This window comes from Dermacentor albipictus, chromosome 2, assembly GCF_038994185.2.
Source record: "Dermacentor albipictus isolate Rhodes 1998 colony chromosome 2, USDA_Dalb.pri_finalv2, whole genome shotgun sequence".
NCBI lineage: Eukaryota > Metazoa > Arthropoda > Arachnida > Ixodida > Ixodidae > Dermacentor > Dermacentor albipictus.
The window spans coordinates 13,905,922-13,927,420 of NC_091822.1; the positions used below are offsets into that span (position 1 = coordinate 13,905,922).

Sequence of the window (21,499 nt, forward strand, 5' to 3'; positions counted from 1 at the left end):
ACCTAGTGCATATGGTTTCCGCTACAGTGGAGTAGCCGCCAGTATTTTTTTTTCGTTAATGAGATTTAATTAGGTGATTTAAGTAATTTTTTTACTCGAGAAGTATTGTCCTAATTATGAAAGTGTCAATGAGGCATTTGCAGGCACAGCCAAGGGACATCTAGCTGTGGTATTCTCAGCGACAAACTAATTGCGTACTAATTTTTCCGACGGGTAAAAAACGCCACAAAATATTAAAGATACCATGTGACTGCGCTCCCACCCGCATCATAAAGCAGCGCCCTCAATTAAGCTGATTGAAAGCAACTGCACTGCCTGTCTGGAACCCAAAGAAAGAGACAGCGCAATACGTTGATAATGATATGGAAGGAGCACCAATAGCAGGTTTCGCGGCTTCCCAGTTATTCCGTCCTCTCATTTCTACATCACCCTTATTGTCCATCTCTCAAGGATGACTGATCACACTGATAACAGAGGGCCCTTGATAATGCAATCGAATCGCCACTCTGAGCATGCACAAAACGCGAAAAGCAATGGAATAAGCACGATATGTTTCAAAATCCTGGTTCTGCTTCCACCGCATCGAAAGAGTACATGCGCAATTATATTTCGCACCAGAAACTTGCTTCGGACCAAAGCCAAATTAAATTGACGGTTTTATTTTTCATGAGAATGTATAGCTGTTGCAAAATAAGCTCGTGGCAAAAAATAAAAGCGAAACAAAGAGACAGGGAAGTGACCCATGTGTAGAGAAAATGCAAAATCCGTGCGTTCAAGTACACCGTATTTACTCGCATAATAGGCGCACCCCCAGTTTTGTCGCGGAAAATCTGATTTTTTAAATTTCCACACATTTTAAATTTCCACACACAATAGTGGCACTGATATCAGTACCGTATTTACACGATTGCGAGGCGACGTCCACCTCCCCCTCCATCTCAGGTGAAAAAAACAACAAATGCACGCACATTTCACAACCCAAGCTTATTAACGTATTTGCTGAACTGACTACTAGACCACATTAGTGTTGCTGCTATTATTACATATCATTACATATTACGGTAACGTAAAACAATTTCCACGCTGACTTAGCAGCCGCGCTGTGCGCTAAAGCCACAGTTCTCGTTTGCCGCTCTAAAATCACACCGTGATGACGGGCACTGCATCTTTCACATGATATATTGCACGCTTTGCTCCGGAGCTCAATAGGAGGGCGAAACGCATTTGCACGTACCTGAAATCCGTATGTAAAAATACTGAAAGATATCTATAGCGGCTCCACAGCCACCGTAGTCCTCCATAAAGCAAGCAACAAAATCCCAATAATGAAAGGCGTCAGGCAGGAAGATACAATCTCTCCAATGCTATTCGCAGCGTGTTTACAAGAGGTATTCAGGGACCTAGATTGGGAAGAATTGGGGATAAGAGTTAATGGAGAATACCTACGTAACTTGCGATTCGCTGATGATAATGCTTTGCTTAGTAATTCAGGGGACTAACTGCAATGCATGCTCACTTACCTGGAGAGGTAAAGTAGAAGGGTGGGTCTAAAAATTTGTCTGCCGAAAGCTAGTGTAATGTTTAACAGTCTCGGAACAGAGCAGCAGTTTGCGATAGGTAGCGAGGCACTGGGAGTGGTAAGGGAATACATCTACTTAGGGCAGGTAGTGACTGCGGATCCGGATCATGAGACGGAAATAATCAGAAGAATAAGAATGGGCTGTGGTGCATTTGGCAGGCATTCTCAGATAATGAACAGCAGGTTTTTATTATCCCTCAAGAGAAAAGTGTAGAACAGCTGTGTCTTACCAGTGCTCACGTACGGGGCATAAACCTGGAGGCTTACGAAAAGGGTTCTACTGAAATTGAGAACGACGCAACGAGCTATGGAAAGAAGAATGATGGGTGTAACGTTAAGGGATAAGAAAAGAGCAGATCGGGTGAGGGAACAAACGCTAGTTAATGACATCTTAGTTGAAATCAAGAAAAAGAAATGGGCGTGGGCAGGGCATGTAATGAGGAGGGAAGATAACCGATGCTTAAGGGTTACGAACTAGGTTCCAAGGAACGGGAAGCGCAGCAGGCGGCGGCAGAAGGTTGGGTGGGCGGATGAGATTAAGAAGTTTCCAGGGTCGACATGGCCACAATTAGTACATGACCGGGGTAGTTGGAGAAGTGTGGGAGAGGCCTTTGCCCTGCAGTGGGCGTAACCAGGCTGATGATGATGATGATGATGACTGTTCCCTCACATGGCTGCAGTCCACGTCTACGAAAAACGGTCGTCTTTTTGCGCTGAAGCTTGGCTCTTCAACTGTACAGCTTCGATATTCGCTACAAGAAGGGTAAGCTTAACGGCAATGCCGACGGATTGAGTCGTTGCCCCTAGAGTAACGAAATCCTCACGCTCACCCGGGTTCCCGTGGCATTCGTTCGTTCATACGTTTTTTTTTAAGTGTAGCCGATTGTTAGCTGATTTTAATAAGGATGTCTTAACGCTTTCAAGAAAAGGCTGTTTTAGTGTTCAGGGGGGAGAGACGCGCGTTAGTAATGGGGAAAGTGTAGCGTGTTTTCTTTTTCTTTTTTTTTAAAGCCTGGTGTGCCTTGGAGGAGGGTGGCCTTGTGCTCGCTGCTTTGTGGTTGTGGGTCCGGCACTGTTCTGGGGTGATTGCTTGCCCACGCAGGTGACGAAAAGTTGCGAGACCTGCTTGCAGGACGAATTTCACCGGACCGGACCAGGGAGAAAAGTCACAAGAGCGCCAGGAGGACTGATGACCGCTCCCAGGAATATACCAGCTATGAACTAAGGGTTCGTCACCTCTAAGGGGAATTCTGCTGTTGAAATGCCGATCCCTCGCACTGCGGCTGCTGGGCCCTACGTGTTGGGATCTTCCTCCCCCGCCAGAGATGCTGTTAGGGTTGGCGTCTTGCACCACGTGCAGAAAGGAACTTCAACCGACCATCTCTCGCCCTGCCTCGTCGAAATGAGGCGTGACTTCGCCTGCTATGGTTGGCGTACCGCACCTCGTGCAGAAAGAACTCTCTCACCCGACCTTCTTCCACCAGGCCTCGCCGAAATGAAGCGTGACTTCCTAATTCGCCATGACCCTTTCGAGTGTGCCGGTCTGGCGGAAGCCCCGCAGTGTACAGGCCTCTTTTGTGTGTGTGTGTGCGACTTAAGAGGGACTCGTTCCTCGAACGGCCAAAAGGAGAACTTCCACGAACCAGCAACGCGCCAGAGAGACAGACAAGCTTCTACAATTCCAGGAGGTGGGACGGCCTCCTCCTTTCAGCAGGCTTTCAGTGCCGGTCATGTGACGTCGACGGAAGCAAGAGCCCTCCCACGATTGTAGAGAGCCTATTTAAGGGGCTCCAAAATGTACTTTTGATCACTTCATGCTCTTCTCATTTTCTTTCACCATCTTTTGAATAAACGGTGCAAGTTTCGCACTAGAAATCGTCTCACCCTTGCTTGGTCGCCATGGTCTACCGGATACCTGCAGCCCGCAGACAACGCCACGCTACCCAATAAGTAACGTCGGTCGAGCTTCGATAGGCAGGCGCCGCTACAACTCGGCAGCAGTACGATACGCTACCCTGGAGTACGCAACAGCTGCTCTTCCGGGAGAGTGGCCAGGTTGGGAAAAATAAATGCCGTTGATGGCGGCCAGAAATTCATCGAAATTGTGGGTGTCACATGCACTTGTTAGTAGAAGGAGCCTCGAAAGGCAGTTGGCGTCCACATGATGGCCACTCTTGTAAAGGACTGTAAAGTCAAATTCCTGCAAACGTAGGGCCCATCCCATCGAGCAAGGCGGCCAGACGGGCCCTGGAGACCAACCAACCAACATATATATAGTGAATAGTGATCAGTAACGATCGTAAAGCGGCGCCTGTAGTGATATGGGGCGGAAGTTCTGGACTGCAAAGAAGGCAGCAAGATACTCTTGCTCAGTGGCGGTGTATGTAATTCTGTTCTGCCTTGCTGAACGAACAACTGGCATGCTCGGCGTCGCCAAAACGCTGCGCGAGGACGGTGCCAAGGCTGATTCCACTCGCGTCGGTGGGCAATTCTGTTGTGGCAGAGGGGCCGAAATGGCGAAGTATGGGTCCAGAAGAGAGCAGGAACTTCAGTAGATGAAATGATGATTTGGAACCTGCTGTCCAGGTGAAAGGGTTATCCTTGCGCAGCAATGAATTCAGCAAGTAGGCAGTATCGGCAAAGTTGGGCACTAAACATTAGAAGTACGAGCAAAGACCCAAGAAGCTCCTCAGCTTGTGTTGTGACTACGGTTGTGTAAAGCCGCTAACTGCAGTGACCTTGTATGGGTCTTGTTGCACCCCCTGCTTGTCCACTAGATGTCCAAGTACCAGCGCCTCTCATTGGCCAAAGTGACATTTCTTGGAGTTGAGGATAAGGGCAGCTCGTTCAAGGCAAGTCAGAACAACATCTGGTCGATGGTTGTCCTCTGCAAAAGTGTGGCCAAAAATGACGACGTCGTCTAGATAACACAAACTTCCCACTTAAGGCCGACCAGTACTGTGTCCATAAACCTTTCAAATGTTGCAGGTGCGATTCATAAACCAAGCAGCACGACGTTGAATTCAAACAAGCCATCTGGGGTCACAAAAGTGGTTTTCTCTTTGTCAGCTGAATGCATGGGTATCTGCCAGTAGCCCGATCGGAGGTCTACAGATGAAAAGTAGGGTGCGGAATGAAGGCAGTCAATAAGGTCATCGGTCCGGGGAAGTGGATACACATCGTTTTTCGTCACAGAATTGAGACGCTGGTTGTCGACACAACCTCCAGGACCCGTCTTTCTTGTTCGCTGGGATGACCGGCGTAGTCCAAGGGCTAGAGGAATCTTGTATGACGCTCTTGGCTAGCATGTCATTGACATGTTGAGAGATAATCTTGCGCTCTGATGCGGACACGCGGTAAGGCTTCTGCCTGATGGGATGCGTGGACCCCATGTCGACCCTGTGGCAAGCCCGCATAGTTGGAATGTGAATTGTGTTAGCATTCAGCATGAAATCAAAGAATGATGCATGCTTGCTAAGGACGCTGACCAGGGAATGACTGGTACCTTTTTATAAATTTTAAAAGAAGCAACGTGTCTTCAGGGACGCCGGGGCCAGCCCCGTGCTCTCTGGATTCGTGTGATGTGTTGTCAGTTGAAGCACTTATGCTGAGACTGGTATTCTCTTCAAAAGAGGCAAGTCGCATACTGCTTGGTAGCAGTATGCGACTCACAGCACGAAATGCATTATTATTATCCCGGCAAAACGTCACTTTATGGCCTGGTCGGGTTTGAGAATCCAGGCTGATAACGGAAACCGTTGCTCCTGTGGCCACTAAGGCCAACGTAGCTACATTGTCCACTAAAACACCAATCTTTATGACACATGGTGACTGGCGGAGGCATAGGGGCGTGTAGCTGATGACTGGAGACCTCACCTCCATTGGTCGCACCGCCTAGTTTCCCGGCGGCGGTGACGTGAGATGTCGTGGAGATGGAGACCTGCGCTGGCATGAAGGCGGCGGCGTCAAGCTCCGCACAGAAGCTGGCGAGTCGTTACGGTAATTCGCCTGGTGGTTAGTCCTGCTATCGGAGTCAAAAGGCCGGTGTGTCCCGTCGCCGTGCTGATTGCTACGCCGATAAAAAGTGCGCGGTCGCTCATAGGGCGGTGGTGACGTGCGACGGCGATGGGGACAAAATCTGGCGACATGACCGCGAATACCGCATTGGAAGTAGATGGGGCGCTCACTGGACGCGCCGAAATTGTCAGTAGCAGGATAACTGGCACGGTCGTCCCAGTCTTGAGAAACTGCAGGTGGTCTTGGTGAGTAATCATCGTGGAACTGGTAACTGGGATGCGCGTTCATAGTAGGGTTTGGTGCTCTTGAACGAGAAGCGAAGTTGTAGGCATCTACAGAGGCGGCGTTGATGGACGTCCCATGCAAGTTGTGGTGAGGAAAGGGCTCTTAAGCCCGCGGAGCCGAGAGAGAAGCCGCCTCACGTCGGTCAAGCTCTTCATGCAACACTTGCCGAATAAGTGACGCTAGGTCGGATGGAGCTGGGGCTACATCGGCACTGGCGACACTAGTTGCGTTGGCGAGGCAGCCGAACTTCGATGTGATACGCTGAGCTTTCAAGGCTTTAAATATACGGCAGAGTCGAATGACGTCACTTTCGGAGTCCAGACTGTCTTCCTGATGAAGAACTGGTACACGTTCTCGGCGATCCCTTTTAAAAGATAATCAACTTTGTCCTCTTCTGTCATCTGAGGGTCCAGGGCCTTGCACAACTTCAGCACTTCCTCGATGTACGTCGTGCAGGTTTCGCCGGGAACTTGGGCTCGCTGCATTAGGGTTTGCTTTGCACGCTTCTTTTTAGCTGCCGGATCTCCGAAGTCTTCCTGATTTCGTCTACGAACTTTTTCCACGTTGTCATACTTTCTTCGTGGTTTTCAAGCCACACAGACGTGGTTCCCTTGAGGAAGAAGGCAACGTTGTTAAGCTGGGCGGTGGCATTCCCGCCATTGAACCGACTTGCGCGTTGGTAAAAGCTGGGCCATCCGTCATCGTCTTCCCCGGCTTTTCCGGCGAAGGCTTGTGGTTCGATGTAGGACTGCCATGGGCAGCTGGAAGAAGGTGGCGCGTTGTCGCCATCGGAAGCCATCTCGCAGCAGACCGGCAATTAGGCGACTTCACCGAAGCTCTAAGATTGCGCTTCTGCGGGTGGTTCGTCATCGTTCTTCGGGGGCGCCGTTGTTTTATTCCACACCTCCACCAAAACTTATGATGCGTTTATTTAAAGATGAATTGATGAAATGGGGCTTAGCCGCTGCAAAGACAAGCGCGCATCGTTTTCTTCTTTCGTACTTGCTGTAGCTTTAGCGTAACAATATGATTATTGCTATATTGATTGAATTAAGACAGATACAAGTAACTTCGTGGTTTGACAATCGATCACACTGCACACGTGGCACTAGACGTGTTTGCCACAAACTCCCGCTCCAACCCTGCCGTCGCCCTGGGGAAACGTTCCGGCGGATCGTAGCCACGTCGTTGCCTTGCGTTTTCCAACTCGTGGTATTGGGGTCCTGACAGGCGCATGACATACGCTTGGCATTGTGACATGTATGTATGTATGTATGTATGTATGTATGTATGTATGTATGTATGTATGTATGTATGTATGTATGTATGTATGTATGTATGTATGTATGTATGTATGTATGTATGTATGTATGTATGTATGTATGTATGTATGTATGTATGTATGTATGTATGTATGTATGTATGTACGCACGTACGCACGCACGCACATATGTATGTATGTATGTATGTATGTATGTATGTATGTATGTATGTATGTATGTATGTATGTATGTATGTATGTATGTATGTATGTATGTATAAGTTGGCGGTAGGCTTAAAGCCTGCTTCACCTCCGCTGCTGGTTGGCACGGCATTGCACTATCTTCGTGATCGGCCCATGTATGGACAAAAATTCTTGATCTACACGCCTAATAGACGCACATATTTTTTTCCCCAGAACCTAGCCATATACAGCTTTGCTGTAAAACACTACGCAAGTTTCGCTAATCTGTGCTGTATCTCATGTGTTGATGTTCTGCTCCAACAGAGTCTGTACCAAGCACATGTTGGTCCTCATGACAAGAACTCATATTTACACTAACAGGAAGGAGCTGGAGCTGAATTCGCAAGGTTCGATAGACGCGCACAATTTTTTTTCTAACCCTGGCCATATACACTTTCACTATAACATTTTGAGGAAGCACGCGTAAAGGAAGCTGCTGATGAATTTCAAAAAATGAGCACCGAAGACAAAACGAAAAGGAAGCAGTCTTTCGAGTGTTATCGCTGCGGCTCTGACTAGCATTTTCCCCTCACTTGCCCGCATATCGCTGATAAGTGCACGAACTGCGACAAAAGGGCCACATATTCAGCGTGGCTGTCGTGGCCCCAAGCAGAAACCGCTGAGTTCCCGAAAGTGGATACGCACTCTTCAAAGCGATGATATGCAACGTACAGATACTGTGTTGAAAAACCCGGCGTCCCATCACCGTCCAAGTTGAAATTCGTGATGTGCGATTGCGTATGTAGCTAGACACAGGTGCTACAGCGTCTGTGATATGACTGCAACAGTTCAATAAGTTTATCCCACATTTGAAACGAACCTACAGAACTGCGACGGAAAATATACACAGTTGTCCCGCCCTGCGGCGCCTTCAAAGCCGCCGTACGGTACAAGGTCTAAGTCGGTGACCTTCCGTTGTACGTTGTAGACTACGGCGGACCAGATATACTAGGACTAAAGTGGCTTGAGTCGGTGACCTTCCGTTGTACGTGTAGACTATGACAGACCAGCTATACTAGGACTAGAGTGGCTTGGAACTTTTCGTTTGGACTAGGACAGAATCTGCGGTTTACTCAAGCTGTGCAACTATTCGCACCCTGATGCAAACCAAGAGGACCATATGCACGCAACTGAAAGAACTCGTCGACAAATACAGCACCATTTTATTGCGATAGCAACTATATGGGCACTCCATGCGTATTTCGGCCGTTGCCGACGCCGTGAGGTTCCGTGCCAGGCAAAGGGCGATAAAATCGTCGCCGCGCGCCGTATGCTGTAGTGCGAGTGAAAGCATGCGAGGGTGAGCTGGTGAATGCCGCTCCATTTCGCGTGTGCCAGCGAAGAAGGCTGAAACCCCTTGATAATTTGAAAATAGCGACACTCTCCTCGCGACGCTTTCCTCGATTCTCGCCCGCCGGCTGCGCACGGCATACTTTTTCTCCTGGGCTCCCGCGGACGCGCCGCAGCATTCTATGGAGGCGGGTTATTTTGGGCCAGTTGCGCTCCCGAGTGGTGTTGAAAATTTTGAGCAATGCTCATAACAGCATCGATAATGCTGAAGGAAACATTTATGAAGAGGTTGGTTTTTCTTAAAGCCGTATGAACGGGGCATACTGATGTAAAAAGAGCTTTGAGGAGAGTTTTATGGGGAACTAGCGCTGGTTAGGCGCCGCGTCGAAAAGAGTGCGTTGCACTCCGCCCTGGCGACGAAACGCGGCATATTCCAGCTGCTGGACCAGACGACACATCCGCGGCCGTTTCATGGTTCGCATCTTTCCGTTTTCGCGCCGCTTCAAGTGGACAGTTTTCGTAAAGAAGCTAGCGCCATCAAGTGAAGAAATGACAAAAGGAGCTTTTTAAGCTTTATGTATTTTTCACAGTGTGTCGTATCGAGCACGTGCGTTTATTTAATGGCTGCGCCGTGTGCCGTTCCCATGCTAGTGTTGCAGCATGCCTCGCAAATCTAGCAGCTACGGGGCCGGTCTTGCTGCACTATGGTTTCGGAAGTATTAGTTTGCCTGAAGACATTCCATACCTCTCTGACTAAGCATAAGAGATTCTGATGTTATTTCGCCACAGCAGTCAATGGAGAAGAAAGCTTTATCGCGTCAACTGGCTCGGGCAAGCCAAGGTTTGAGTGCTCCGCTGCTTGAACCGTAACAACCGTGGCTACATTTAGCACCAATTACAAAATTTTACCGGATGCATCTCAGCGCCGAGTACTCATCCGCATGCGCATTTTTTAAAAACACATAGGCGGCTTAGTCGCGCGTGCGCCGGCAGTATGCGCACACAACTCGTATTACAAGGCAGCTTCCCTGCCACGCAATTCTTGGCAATGAATGGAAACTATTTACTTTTCATATCGTTCGCTTGGTGTGGTGGCATTGGAAGGAGCTTAGCGGTGGTATTGCGAAGGAAAAATGGTTGGTACATATGCCGGATCGTGCATGCTATTGCTAATTTTGTTTCCGACGAAATGCCGACTGCATATTCTGCTGTTTGGTACTGGCTGCCACGGCTGACCGTCTTCACTATCGAATAAACCAAGCACACACGCGAAATTCGGTTTAGAAACCAGCCCGACACCGCTTGACAGGGCGACAAGACGGAAACTTACTCCGCTCGCCTGACTGCTTAGATCCAACGCCGCCTCCGTTCTTGTTCGTATACAGGTTTAGATGGAAAGACGCAGAAGGATACATCCTCCCTCATTCCGACGTAGTTGTGACGCTTGTATATGCAACAGTACCATGGGCGTCCTTTTGTGTTCTCTCGAATTTCAGTAGCAATTTTGGTCCGCGGGAGCAGCTGCATTGTGCACGTTCTGACCGCCAGGGTGGCGCTGCAGGCGTCGTGAAAACTAGCGCTGGTTCCCCATACTCCAGATATTTCTGCCACATGATGAGATGCTTCACTGTGTGCGTCAGATCAAGTATTGCTTGTGGCATATCCCTTTGTGTGGGGCTTATTAAGCGCGAGATCTGTTTCAAAGTCGCGTTATGAGCTACAGAAAATATCACGTGACCGAAGGAAGGCCGGAAGCAAAGCAAAGCATGCGCAGCCGTGTGAAAGAGATGATTACTGATTGGCAAAGGTAACTAATAATTGATTATGATTGGAATAAGATGTAGTTAGGAGGATTAAGGTTATTAAGGATAATTAAGGCGGAAAAAAGTCGATGAAAGTGTATTAGAGTGAATGAAGGTGGATTAAGGTGCATTAGGAAGGAATATAGTGGATAAAAGTTGACAAAGGCGCATTAAGGAGGATTGTGGTGGTCTAGGGTGTGTCAAAGAGAATGAAGGAGGATTATGGTGGATTAAGGTTGATGAAGGTGCATTACGATGTATTAGGGTACATTAAGGGGGATTAAGGCCGATTAATGTGCACGATGGATAAGCATAGATTAAGGTTTATTACAGTAGTCTTTACAGCCTTAATCCTCTTTAATGTACCCCAATCCTCCATAATCCTTGTTCATGCACCTTAATCCTTAATACACGCTAATCTACCTTAATTCACCCTAATTGTTCTTAATACTCCATCAACCCTAATTCGCTTTAATCCACCCTGATACAGCTTAATGCTCCTTCATCCACCTTAATCGTCTTTTATACACCTTAATCGTTCGCGCTCATCAATCCACTTTAATCCTGCTTAATAGACACTAATACACTCTAATCCACTTCAATCAACCCTAATCTGTCTTAATACTCCTCTTTCTACCCTAATTCTCCTTAATCTATCCTAATCGACCTTACTCTCCCTTCGTGCGCCTTAATCCTCCTTCATGCACCTTAATCCTACCTAATCCTTGTTCATGAACCCTAATCCATCATAATCTATCTTAATACCCTTTCATAACCCTAATCCGTCCTAATACACTCTAATCCTCCCTAATCCACCTTAATTCAATCACTAATGAGTCAGTAATTAACTTGACATATCATTCTCATATACACGTGGACATGGTTTGGGTCGGCTCTGGCCTTCTTTCGGTCACGTGATGTTTTCTGTTCACAATGCGACCTTGAAACATAGAGATATAAAGGCTTTCGCCTTAAAACTAAAGAAAAGAACGCAATGTGGGCTAGCTAGCGCTCATCACCTGCAATACCACAGGTACACTTGCCACTAATTTTTCAGGGCTTGCACTCATTGTATGTGACTAACACAGATTGAAGTAAGCAAGAAATGATAGCTCCTCTACAGGCCGCTATTTCAATTTTCAGTAAAACAGGCAAGGGATCCTAACAATCGCGAAAAGTGCAATCGAAAATATGTATCTTCGCACATAATTGTTCCCAGCGGAAAGCAGAATGTGTAGTGCTGCGTTTCTGACTGAATAACAACAGTTGGCGACGTGCGAGGTGATGGAGCCGCCGCAGAATGTTAAGCATACCGAGAACTGCATTTATATGCAACGTGCAAATTGCCGCAACAAAAATGGTGGTGAGCAGGCCGGAAGAATGAAAAAAAAAATGCAGCATTACAGAATGCTTTGCTACGAGGAATAAGAAAGACGCCTCACCTCGCAAAAAGCGCTGTTCTTTGTCGGAACTAAGTTCTTTCGGCCAGTGTTATGCAGCCACTGCTTCCTGCGCAAGCCGTCAGGCTTTCCTTGTGGTATCATAAAAACGGCATAACCATCTTCAGGATTATTGCTGCAGTTATATGCGCAACAACACGGCGGAGCGCTAGCTCATAGAGCAGGAAGCACAGAGTACAACGCTCGCTACGCCGAGCTCAGGGGAAAAATGGCGCGAATGACAAATAAAAATTACCGACGATTACGTTACTTCCTAATGCGAAATTTGAGCGCAGCAAATAAGCTGTTTCACCTTTTCGATAGATTGAGGCAAAGAAATCGAGCAACACATGTATGCGCTATCACAGAATTTTTTTTTTTATTTTTCACACGTATTCCTTTAACAAAGACTCCACTAACAGTTCTTGACAGTCATGAAGGAAGCTTTGTGGTCGGAGAAATAGACTGATATATGTTCGACTTGGTACACCAATGCTTGATTCTCAAAGACGAGATCTATACAAGTGCCTCGCGAGGTTGTCACAGCCGTGGGACGCGTTACGAGCGAGAGGAACGGGATGTTCTCCCGCATAAGTGTTAGGAAATTGCTGTTTGTCTTTATGTCAACATTAAAGTCCCCCACTACTAACATCGGTGTGGATCGATGGACGAGTCAACCCCAGCTGCGGAGTTGGTTTCAGGGACAACGCCGCCGATGCCGACACAAACAATATGATACCCTCGCTTCCGCAGCGCTAAGAACCAGGTCTAGCCGTGGGAAGGTGGTCACGTATTCGTCGACGTGCCGGGGCCTACGTGAAATAACCGGCGCGTCGGCAACTGAAGAGCACCCTATCCGCCACACAAAAACAGGGGGGGGGGGACCCTTTCCTCCTCTTTCTGCATGGCGGCGACGGTGTTCTATGCAGTCACGTTATCTTGATTCTCTAGCGGCGTCAGCGGCATCCAGCGGTATTAGTCGGTCGCTGCTAGCGCTGGGGGGATGAAAGGGGGGCGGAGCTGGTTACGAAGCCGACGACAACGCCGACGACGACGCGAAACCCAGGAACGGACGCCAAAGAGCTGCGCTCTAAAACAAGCCAAACGCAAGATCCGCGCGTTTCCAAGGGAGACCAATCGTCATGCAGAAATATGGGTGCCGCGGGGGGACGCGCAAGGGGCGTGGAGGTGGCGGCGAGGTCGCGCGGCAGAGTTCAAGGAGTGGCGGTACTTTCAAATTATCAAGGGACTTTGAAGAAGGCGGGCCTTCCTAGCTGTTGCGCAGGGGTCACGGGAGTGAGGCGAGGCGTCCTTCTCCGGCTGCTATGGCGCGGCCGTCCGGGCGCCGTATCTTGAAAGCGATCTGCGTTGTTTGCAGAGTGGGCGTAGTGTCGGTAGATTTGTATGCGCTGTGCTTTCGACCTTTTGTTCGCGCTGAAGTGAGAGATACACGAAGCTCTATTCGATCGCTGCTGCTGTCGCAATTCCTCACTCCAACGTTTTGACAAGCAGTTTTAGCGGTCATCGGGCAAGATGTGTTCATGTTTGCTTGTGCGCGCGTGACGTCGTGCTTGTTAATTTACTTAAAACACATTGGCCGGCCAGTTGGTTTGGGTACGTGGTCGAATGTGTAAGCGCGACTGAACGAGGACACATTGACGGCGCCGTCTCTGTGTGTATGTTTCTACGTCCTCGTTCAGTCGTGCTTGCCATTACATCATGCGCTGTCTCTTTCTGTTTCTTTCTACGTCCTCAATCATTGTTAATTTAGTTGGTAAACGAATGTTCACCAGCTTATACGACCGATAAAACTAATATCCTTACTTCGTATAGCTATCTACAAATTTGATATCGCAATCGGTGCTTCGCCTTTCGGGCGAAACTGTCTGTCTCACGCCTTGTGTATGTTTGAGCTGAATAAAGAGTTCCGTTCGAGAACTCGACTCGAGTGCACCTCTGGAAGTTTGCCGGTAATTCCTTTCGCCAGGAACAAAAGTGCGACACGTGTGAATTCGCACTTTAAAGCTACTCATAGTTTTTTTCTGTCAATTTGTTGTTTCTAGACCACAGCAAAACACATTTACGGCCTAAAAATAATGACCCTGGCAGCTATAGCTACATGCTCGCTCATTTCCATGGTTAGGTCGTTAATGTCAATTTGGCCACCTTTCGGGCTTCATAACTGTGATCTCACAAAAATATTGCAACGTTTTTTTACAGATATAGTTGGATCACACGCTTGGCTTTTTTTCTGGAAAGCTTAAAGAAATCAAAGATGGCCTTCTTTATTTTAACTATGGTTCCAGCTCGGGCCCAACTCCGGCGCGGCCTATTCAGATACATGTAAAATGCAGAAACGCCTTTCTGAAGTAGCCCTTTGACCGATTTTGATGAAAGTTGTTGCGTTTGAGAAATAAAGGTCAATTCTAGTGACAGTTGGAAGCGGGATTTCCATTTAGCGCCTGTATTTTGTAAAAATAATTTTCAAGAATTCGAAAGTTCGAAAAGAAATAGAAGCACAAAGTTTACAAATTAATAGCTCTGCATCAACAACAGCTATTGCGGTTCTGTAAACGGTATCTTTTAGATCATTCAAAGCGGACTAACTGGATATGTAAGCTTATGTTTCAGGTGAATTCGTTACGTTGTGCACAAGGGTTCTGCAAAAGCTGTATTTCCATAATACTAAATTTTGTTAGATTCATGTGCGACATACAAATTTTGCCCTCTTTAGGTGTATTATTCGATGCAATTAATATAGTTGTGATATCATTTCTCATTTATCAGTTAGAAAGTTGTAAACTTGATAGCTTCGTTTTCTGAAAATTTATGATTTTTGCCAATATCGAATAAAAATTTACCACATGAATCGAAAATTTGAAACTAACACTCGCTAGATTTTAAGTTCTTTTAAATACGACAAACTTCGTGAAATTTGGTGCAGTGGTTGCTGAGAAAAACGAATTCCCCTTTTACATGTATTTAGATAGGGGCACCCGAGCTAAAACTTCCTTTAAGCATTTTTGGTTGGTGTTTAACATCACTCTAAGCAATTATGGTTAGCACACTTGTTAACCTGTTATGTGGCAACGTCCTCAGAATTTCTTTAAATTCTGGCTTATACACCCGCAGCACACACACACATATATATATATTGAAGTGGGGTTTATGTAGCTCGTTCGAGGGATCGCAGGTAGCTCTAGATACGAGTCCTAGCGCTTCGCACCAACAACCCGCGCTCGTGTCTCGCGCCGCAGCGGTGGCAGTCCGCACAGTGCCACATGCATATTACCCACTACAACTACAGTGCCACATGCATATTACCCGCTACAACTTCCCCCGGGGCGAAGAGGAGCCATCCTGGCGACCTAAGGCGATGATACGATAAGGGGGTCGTGGTACGGCTTCAGGCGGCTGACGTGAACAGTCTCGCGGCCACGGCGGCGTTTGTCCGAAGATGGCGTCACCGGTTCGACCACATAATTCACAGGCGAAGTACACGCGACGATCCGGTACGGACCTTGATATTTCGGGGCAAGCTTTGGGCTAAGGCCTGGAGCTTGGAAGGGCAGCCGAAGCCAGACGTGAGAGTCCACGGCGAAGGACTGTGTGGGCTGATCGTTGTCGTGGCGATCTTTGCGGATTCCTTGGGTATCCGACGTGAACGAGCGAGCCAGTTGGCGGCACTCTTCAGCATGGCGAGCAACTTCGGAAAGAGGGGTGAATTCAGAGGCATCCGGGTGATATGGTAGTACGGTGTCGAGGGTAGTGGATGGTTCACGCCCATAAAGAAGGAAAAATGGTGAGAAGCCTGTGGTAGCCTGAACGGCGGTATTGTATGCGTACGTCACAAAAGGGAGGACATCGTCCCAATTGGAATGATCCGACGCAACATACATGGTGAGCATGTCCCCAAGGGTGCGGTTGAATCGTTCCGTTAGACCGTTAGTTTGTGGGTGATACGCCGTAGTGGTGCGGTGAATAGTGCGGCACGCGGCGAGTAGCTCATTAATAACTTCGGACAAGAAGACACGGCCTCGGTCACTGAGCAGTTCTCGCGGTGCGCCGTGCCGTAAGACGAAATGCCGTAAGATGAATGCGGCGACGTCGCGAGCAGCAGCCGAAGCAAGTGCAGCAGTCTCAGCATATCTTGTCAGGTGGTCTACTGCGACAATTATCCAACGATTTCCGGTAGCGCTGCATGGAAGAGGCCCATAAAGGTCGATGCCAACCCGATCAAAAGGACGTGCAGGACACGGTAAAGGTTGCAGAGGGCCTGTCGTATGAGAAGATGTCTTGCGTCGCTGACAGGCTGCACATGACCGAATGTATTTGCGGACATAAGAATACATGCCGCGCCAGTAGTACCGCTGGCGGAGCCGCTCGTAGGTTTTCAGGACGCCAGCATGAGCTTGTTGTGGGTCTGCATGGAAATACGTGCATACGTCGGAACGCAAATGGCGAGGGATGACTAGTAGCCATTTGCGACCGTCGGGCTGATAGTTTCGGCGGTACAAGATGGCGTCCCGTAGCACGAAGTGGGTGGCTTGGCGACGAATGGCTCGAGGGCATGTAGACGTTGAAGAACTGCTAAGAATGTCAATAAGAGAAACAATCCACGGATCTTTTCTCTGTTCAGACGGCATGTCAGTAACAGCAAGCGTAGCAACCGGGCACTCTGTGGATGAAGGTGGCCTTTCGTCGGATCGCATGGGCGCACGGGAGAGCGCATCTGCATCAGAATGTTGGCGCCCGGATCGATAAATGACGCGAATGTCAAATTCTTGGATCCGAAGAGCCCAACGTCCAAGACGCCCCGACGGGTCTTTCAGTGACGCAAGCCAGCAGAGCGCGTGGTGGTCTGTCACAACGTCGAACGGACGGCCATACAAGTAAGGGCGAAATTTGTTTAAGGCCCAAACAATAGCTAAACATTCTTTTTCCGTGACAGAATAATTGGATTCTGCCTTCGTGAGAGCACGACTCGCATATGCAACCACATATTCTGCAAAGCCAGGCTTCCGTTGTGCAAGGACGGCCCCAAGACCAACGCCGCTGGCGTCGGTATGAACTTCAGTCGGTGCACCCGGGTCGTAGTGGCGTAGAACAGGCGGTGAGGTAAGCCGACGACGCAAAGTGGTGAAGGCTTGGTCACACGCCGGAGTCCAGTCGCGAAGGTCACCAGAGCCAGCCAGGAGCTTCGTCAGGGGAGCGATGATGCAGGCAAAATTGCGCACAAAGCGGCGAAAATAAGAGCAAAGACCGACGAAACTGCGGAGCTCTTTCACTGTATGCGGCCGCGGAAATTCCGCGACAGCACGAAGTTTGTCAGGGTCGGGAAGGACGCCGTCTTTGGACACGACATGGCCAAGTATGGTCAGCTGGCGGGCTCCGAAGCGGCACTTTTTCAAGTTAAGTTGAAGGCCGGCGGTGGTAAGGCAAGTAAGGACTTCGCGTAGACGAGAGAGGTGAGTGGTGAAATCAGGGGAGAAAACTACCACGTCGTCTAAATAACATAAGCATGTCTTCCATTTGAGGCCTCGTAGAAGATTGTCCATCATCCTTTCGAATGTCGCGTGTGCATTGCAGAGGCCGAATGGCATTACGGTAAACTCATACAGGCCATCAGGCGTAATAAAAGCTGTCTTGGAGCGGTCGGATTCATCCACTGGCACTTGCCAATAGCCCGATCGCAAGTCCAAAGAAGAAAAGAATTCGGCACCATGAAGACAATCTAAGGCGTCATCTATGCGCGGTAGAGGATAGACATCTTTTCGTGTAATCTTGTTGAGGCGACGATAGTCCACACAGAAACGAATCGAGCCATCTTTTTTCTTAATGAGTACTACAGGAGATGACCAAGGGCTGCAGGATGGCTTGATAACACCACGTTCAAGCATGTCTTCAACTTGCTCGGCGATGACACGACGCTCGGTGGATGACACGCGGTACGGACGCTGGCGTAATGGTGCGTGATGTCCCGTATCAATGTGGTGAGAGACGGTACTTGTGCGGCCTAATGATGCTTGGTTGCAGTCAAAAGAGGCGTGAAAATCATTTAAAAGAGTAATAAGCCGCTCACGTTGTGTCGGCTCGAGGTCAGCGGCAATAGAGCGACAAAAAACATCCGGTGGTACTCGGTTAGATGGCACATGGGGTGCCAGTGCTGTTACGGTGGCAGTATCCACGTCGTCGGGAACAGGGAAATGCACAATAACGTCAGCGTCCACTGTCTGGATGGTACCAATAGTCTCGCCACAGTGCAAAGCCAAAGTGTACGAATTTGGGTTAGAAATCAGTATTTCTGCAGCCCCATGGTGCACCGTGAGGAGAGCGAAAGGCAACAATATAGGCTGGCGGCGAATGAAGACGGCAGCGGGGGAAAACATGACCGTCGCTTCGGCAAGCGATGCGCATGAAAGAGGGACAAATACCGCGCTGTGAGGGGGAAGGTCAGTATCGGAAGCTACACAGATCCTGGTAACATCATGAACTTTAACGTCGTGAGATGGCAAACCGCACAGAACGGAGAACTGAACCTCAGCACGTGCACAGTCAATGACGGCGTGATGGCGCGACAGAAAATCCCAACCGAGAATCACATCGTGGGAGCAACAAGTTAGCACAAAGAAATCAATCGGATACAAAATGTCTCGAATCAACACCCTGGCAGTGCACATAGCGACTGGCTGAACTTGCTGTGCACTGGCTGTTCTAAGCAATAATACCGAAGGCATCATGGTCACTTTCCGTAATTTACGGCAAAGTTTCTCACTAATCACAGATACAGCAGCACCTGTATCGACGAGGGCAAGACATTTGATGCTATCAACAGACACTTCAATAACGTTAGCGGGGGAAAAACGAGGACTTTGATGTTCCGACGATGACGCAGTTCGTGCCTCAGGAACTGCGGACATCAGTTTTCCGCCTCAGTAGTACTGGCACTGGGCCTACGACGCATGGGTGAGAGTGAGCGCCGACGAGGGGAAGGCGAGCGACGAGTATTGTAGAGCTGTGACTGCGGTGCTGGTATGTCATCAGCAGCGTAGACTTCCGATGGTGGTCGCTGAGGCATACGGTATGGTCGGAATCCGGAGCTGGGTGGTCGCGCGGTGCCCACGAAGGCCGGCAAGCGCCGGCGGCAGAAGCGCGCTACATGCCCCGGTGTACCGCAGGCATAGCATATTGGGCGGTTGTCAGGAGTACGCCAAGGATTTGTGCCTTGCTGCTGTGCGCTGAAAAAGGGAGCGACCTGCTGGCGAGGCGAGGGCGGATGAGAGAACACCGGCTGGAGAGGCGCTGAAGGCGGAGGAGAGAATCCCGGCAGACGAGGCGCCCGTGCAGCGGCTTCAGCATACGTCAGAGGCGCGGCCACGGGAGCCGGCTGACACGGAGGTGGAAGAGCTTCGGTCACTTGCTCTTGAATTACCTGTCGGATCGCTGGAGCCAAATATTGAGAAGGCTTCTCCGTGGTCGGCAAAATCGAGAGCTGTCGCGCGACCTCCTCGCGCACAAATTCTTTTATTTGCGTCAGCAAAGTTGCGTGGTTGTCGCCAATAACCAATGCTGCTAACGAATCTTCCGTAGGCGGTGGGCGCCGAGCTAAGATGCGTTGTTTCCGTAGCTCGTCAAAACTTTGGCACAAGTTGATAACTTCGGCCACCGTACGCGGATCCTTCGCTAGCAACATTTGAAATGCGTCCTCATCAATGCCTTTCATAATGTGTTTTATCTTGTCCTGTTCCGCCATTGACGGATTCACGCGCTTACACAGGTCAATGACATCTTCGATGTAACTTGTGAACGTTTCACCGTGGTGTTGCGCGCGCCCCCGTAAGCGTTGTTCTGCGCGAAGCTTGCGCACAGCGGGGCGCCCGAACACTTCTGTGAAACTTGTCTTGAATCTGCTCCACGTTGTGAAATCGTGTTCGTGGTTTCGGAACCAGAGGTTCGCGACGCCGGTTAAGTAAAACAGCACATTGTGCAACTTTGTGACGTCGTCCCACTTGTTATGCTGGCTCACCCTTTCGTAAGATGACAACCAATCCTCCACGTCATGATCATCGGTGCCGCTAAAGATGGCAGGATCACGCTGGCGCAATGCACCGGAAACGATGACCGTCGGAGGCTGGGGTGCATCTTCCTGGGTGGTTTCGTCAGGCATGGTCGCAGCAGTCGGTAGCGTCCTGCTTCGGAGTTCCAGTTTTTGAGGTTACCCCGCAGCTCCACCAAATGAAGTGGGGTTTATGTAGCTCGTTCGAGGGATCGCAGGTAGCTCTAGATACGAGTCCTAGCGCTTCGCACCAACAACCCGCGCTCGTGTCTCGCGCCGCAGCGGTGGCAGTCCGCACAGTGCCACATGCATATTACCCACTACAACTACAGTGCCACATGCATATTACCCGCTACAATATATATATATATATATATATATATATATATATATATATATATATATATATATATATATATATATATATATATATATATATAAGCGTTATTAAACAACATGGCCTTCTGGCCATTTTTTCTTAGGGTAACAATCACATCAGGGTAACAACATTTTGTCAATGCACGCTGTTCATAAAATGCCAACAAAATTTTTCATACCCACAGTCCAATAGTTTATTTAGTTTATTTCTCGGATCTCATCGGGATCTCGTCTTCGTGCAGTTCGCAAAGAAGAACAAAGAACAGGCTCAGGCGATCAGTGGAAACTTCTGAATTTTTTTGGCGAAGGCGAACTTTTTGTTCTCTGAACTAAGATTGGTTTCGGGGTCCTGGGTTTTGTGTCGTGAAACAGAAGGATTGCATGAGAATCAATACCGTCGACTTCCATTAATTCGACGCTGACGTTTCCAACAAAATTGATCATGCGACGGCTCGAATTAAACAACGCGCAGAAATTCATTTGGCTGTATGTCTCGATTCTTTCATCCCCCGAATCACAGGCTGGCCCAATTTGTACGGGTTCCGAAGCAGAAAATTAACGTAGAAATGGCATTAAAGCTCCTAAACTAAATCGAAATCTAACGCGCACTCGATTTTTTAGCTAGTAAAATGGGCAAGGGTGTTGCACAACTGCATCCGGCTCCCTAAACTGAGGTTTGCCGCAATACGCCTTAGCCACAAACTAAAGCATACAACGCTGCGAAGGCGGTTTTGATGCGCACGATTGCGCTACGTAGGCAATTATCGGCCCAATTTTCTCGAAAAAGACAAGCATGCATTAGCATTGGTTGATTAATAAAATTGCCAGCTATGGTTATTGCTAGACAACCTTCCTAGAGCAGGCAGAAAATAGGCGTTTTCGACGGGAGATCACGTGTGTCCAAAGCATTCACTGTTCCCTAAGATATGCCGACACACACTGTGCCACTTAGAGGTTCGCTATATTGGAGTCACCATAGGGATGAGGTGCGTGCGTTCTGACTGGCCTAGTTCGAATTATCCGGCGAAGGCCGATTTTCGAATAGAAATGGAAGCTTGTGCCCATAGAAATTCATAGGTGCCATCCAGGTCTCTCGGCCAAGAATAAAGTACCCGAAAATCTAATGCACTGGAGTCAAGTTAACGGAAT

At 48.7% G+C, this 21,499-nt stretch overlaps 1 protein-coding gene and 1 pseudogene across 22 annotated transcripts in view; both read left to right on the top strand.

Annotated features, from left to right (window-relative positions):
* LOC135910907 (inversin-like) overlaps positions 1 to 21,499 on the top strand; it is a 686,529-nt gene that overhangs the window by 116,672 nt on the left and 548,358 nt on the right. The gene's annotated exons all lie outside the window — the stretch shown is intronic.
* LOC135910913 (uncharacterized) overlaps positions 7,839 to 21,499 on the top strand; it is a 37,822-nt pseudogene continuing 24,161 nt past the window's right edge.